The 4,269-nt window shown below is 37.1% G+C and overlaps 1 long non-coding RNA gene across 1 annotated transcript; it reads left to right on the forward strand.

The window, feature by feature from the left end:
* The first annotated feature begins 231 nt into the window (after positions 1-231).
* LOC310719242 lies at positions 232-3,587 on the forward strand. Its single transcript, XR_014531409.1, has 3 exons — positions 232-2,218; positions 2,699-2,999; positions 3,185-3,587. It is a non-coding gene; the product is annotated as an uncharacterized lncRNA (long non-coding RNA).
* The last annotated feature ends 682 nt before the right edge of the window (positions 3,588-4,269 follow it).

Consider the following 4,269-nt stretch of genomic DNA (forward strand, 5'->3'; position numbering starts at 1 on the left):
AATAGAATTGTACTATTTGCAGTTGCAGTTATATTACTTTCTATTAAGTATTTAATTTCACAAAGAAGGTATAGTAATCTTAATAAAGTTCGATTTAAAGTTAGGGTTGAAAAACTAGAAAACTGAAACACTAGTTACATTTTACTGAATGTTTTAAAAGATTATTTTAGCTTTCAAAGATGTCGTTTTTTTGTGTGCAGATTTATAGTTTTTTTTTTTGCATTAGCATTAGAAAGGTACATATATTTTTTTATATGTTGACTTATAAAGCGTCTCTCCTCACACACATTCACATAGTCCTTCACACCTAGGGTCAATTTGTCTTATCCAGTTCACCTAATTGCCTGATTTTGGAAGGTGAGAGGAAACTGGAGAAGCTAGAGAAGACAGGATGACTCATTTTATTTAAAACAGGTCCTGTTTTATTTGACACTGAGCCTTTTAAAGCCTCTCTTATGTTAAACCTGGCTTTTACATATGGGGGAGTGTGTATAAGAGGTTGTGAAAGCTGGCCAGGCAACATCAGACATTTTTTGTTACAAGAGCCATTTTTAAATCTTTTATTTCTGATCAAATTCAGGGTCTGTAAATGACTGAATATGTCATATTCTCAGTATTAGAAATATAATTATTGAAATAGAGAGCCATGTGGGAAATTCAATTTCACTACTAATAAACATTTAGCATGGCTTATTTTGACCTGAACAGAGTATAAGGGTTAACAGGACACTGAACGTACTGCATGTGGTTTTCTGGGGTGAACATAGTCATCTGTTGAACTGATTGCCTCCTGTGCCAACGTGCCATGCGTGGGGAGGCAACAATGACATCTCAGCATGTGTTGGTGGCTGACTATTGTGTGAACTAAAAATCTAGATCTTGAAACAACAAGAGGAAGAGAGACAATTATTAAAAGACAAGCCCATATTAGTACTATTAAATCCATTCACAGTATAGTCCTCGTGAGTTTGTGAAGGGTAAGTATGTCAAATGAGCGTTACAGCCCCTTTATGCTTAGCAAGCTATATGCTAAATATCATATTACAAGCAGTCCACCAGCTTATATAGCTTGACATACAATCACTTTGTAATACACTTGGATTAGTGGTGAGGACAATGACTACAGATCCTATGATTTCTAGATACAGCCCGTGTGTGAGAGAGGCATGGCAAGGGCATATATGAAGTTGTGAAGAAGCATTGGTTTGTTGTGCTGTTAAATACCCAGGAAACTCAAATTATACCTCACTTGTTCTGAATCACTTGTTAAACTGCACTTCTTCCTCAACCTTCAGGAAGCCTAATGTTCTCTCATTCAGTTCACACTGATATTGTTATTGTTTAAGTTCAGATTCACAGCGGGCAAGTTGGTCGCAGTTAACAAGAGTTTGTTCCCGTATTGCATCGAGCTACACTGTGGTTGAATCAGCCTTTTGCTGAAGATGTGGGAAGCTACAGGAATCCAGTGAAGGGAGCATAGCAATAGGGTGGTGTGGCAGAACTTAAGAAGGTTGAAGACAAGTCATGCAGCTGCATTCTGTATCTTTTGCAGAGGTTGAATGTCTTTCAGTAGTAGCCCTGCCAGGAACAAGCTGCAGTAGCCCAGTCTTGAGATGACAATGCACTAAGAGGCCTGTGTGGATAGAAATGGACAAATTCTCTCAATGAGAAATAAACATGAGCATATGAACAGTAGTTCAGTTTTTCAGGAAATAAACAAGTAACAACAGTGTCTGTAGGGGTAGAAAATACTTACCCTACCTATAGTGTGCCCCTAGTGCGACCAGCGTTGGCTTTCATTGGGCAAGCACATAGATGTGGGAAACTGATGGTAGACCCGAAAGGGTCCCCTATGCCCCTGTGTGGGCTTTCTGTGGGTAAGCCCACAGTTGAGCTGCCTACTTATTAGGCCCAAAAGGGCTAAACTGCTGTGGGCTAAGTCAAAGGGGCCCAAGTGGAATTAGTGGGGGTTTGCCCTGCCCACATGCCCCGCAGTAAACATGCACTAATCCCATGGTGGGCCCACACAGTTATCTTTGCTGAGCTGATTGATTGCATTTGGCTCTTTGTGTACAATGCCTCTGTTATTGGACCTTTTATTTTTGTGATTCTGCTTTGCCTTCTCTGAAAAGTAGGAGGTCTCTTCTTAATTCTACCACCAGTTCCTTGCTCTTGAAACTGTAAGGTTCTAATATTAGTTAAGTAGTACTAGGTCAAGGTCGCCGCACATCTGGCATTTTTTTTAAACACTCTCCATTATATCTATTGACAACTAAGACTGTTATGTTAGACTTCTGATAACATTTTGCACAATAAATACTATATAGCTGAAAGTATATGGACACTTGTATGGGTCTTCCCCAAACCATATTAACAAGGTTTCAAATACAGAATTGTCTTTGTATGATATTACATTATTTCTCATTACCTAAGGTGTGTTGAAACAGTTTTAGCATGGCAACCCACTTGTGTACAAAGTGAGGCCCTTAAACACATTTGACTTGGTTTGCCAAAGATAGAGTGGAAGAACCCTGACCTAAAACACTCTAAACACCTTTGGGATGAACATAAGCAACATAGCAAGAACTGTATAATATATATATATATATATATATATATATATATATATATATATATATATATATATATATAAATATATATATATATATATATATATATATATATATATATATAAAAGTGTAACGCATTTGTACTAACATTTTTCTGTACAGGGCTTTTGGTTCAGTACTTGTGTACCGACTGCAATCCTTGTTATGTGCAGAACATAGTAATACCTAATAGTAGTAAGACTTTTACTCTGCCTAATCTTATTTTGGATTAGTCTGAGTAACCTCATACTGTATATCCAAACCTCTGTCTATACCTGGCATAAACACATCATTCATCAACCTTATATGCTGCTACACTAGTGATGCAAAAAGGGAAAAGGTTGCTTTGCAGTAAATTATTTATCGGGAATTCACAAAGATACACAAGAAGTGTCCCTTACAAGGGAAATATCAAGGTCCGTGATGTCGGAGTGACGTGGGGCCGCCTTCCCGTGGGCTCACCACCTGCAGGAGGGACCGTAAGGGACGGTGCTGTGAGGATTGGGCAGCAGTCGAAGGCGGGGGCCTGCGAATTACGGATAAGCGGGAGAAAATTAATGAATGAATGACACAAGAAGTATTATGTAAATAGATTAAGACCTATTTCCCTTTAAGTGCAGTTTATTACTTACATTTGTAATCAACATTTGAACAGTTTACATTTTGAAAACAATTTTATAGGAATTTATTTTTAAGATATGATCTACTTAACTATTCTACTTATTTCAGCATATTTTAATAAATGTCTTAAATTCCTTCTATCCTTCATTTATTCACTCCCTCATTATGCGGAATTGTCAGGATTTTCAGAAAATTCTTTAAGCTGGACATAAGATGCAAAAGAAACCATATTGCAAGCATGAAAACTAAAAAGAAATCCATAGCGCTAGCATTAGCCACTAACCAGGAAGTGGCTAGTGGCAACCGATAGCGCTATGGATTGTTTTTTTAGTTTTATGCATGCGCAAAAAAAACAAATCATATTTCCGGTACAGAGTGAGTAGCCACAGTGACACTACACTATCTCCAGAATATTTTTTTATACCCCTGGCATTGTTGTGCATGTTTTAATTTTAATAATATGATAGTTCAGGCCAAAATGGGATAGAACTGCAAGAAAACAAAAAAAATCTAAATAGTATACACCGTAGCAACGATGTGGTTAGATTACTAGCATTGAGCTAAAAGCAGAGATTTGTAGTGGCTACTGTATATGTATTAACTAATGATTGGGAATAGGTGTTTGTGATTAGAAGTCCAGGGAGGAGTGTGAGGTAACAACCTATTTGACTGATGATTGGATAAGGCTTGCAGTTCATTAATTTGTAGAGAATTGTGGAAATTGTTTTTTAAGTTTACAAATGTAGAAATATGAGTTTAATGAATCTGGTCTTTGGTCATTCCAGGAATTTCAGGAGTTTCAGCATTCAGCGCTTTTTCTCAATGGTAAACCGTTTCAGTTGGGAATCATTAATATTTTTTATGGTTAGCTCTGTAACTAAACATATATTTTCAACCTACTCTATGTCAAGTTGTATAAACCATCAGATCTACAGACAATTATTGGATGGGAGAAAGAATGGTTTTGATCAGAGCATTTGGTAATATTAATAGAGGACACTAAATTTGAAGCTTCTAAGCATCCATCTGCCAACTTACC

The sequence above is a fragment of the Silurus aristotelis genome (genome assembly GCF_946808225.1).
Source record: "Silurus aristotelis genome assembly, chromosome: 24".
Lineage (NCBI taxonomy): Eukaryota > Metazoa > Chordata > Actinopteri > Siluriformes > Siluridae > Silurus > Silurus aristotelis.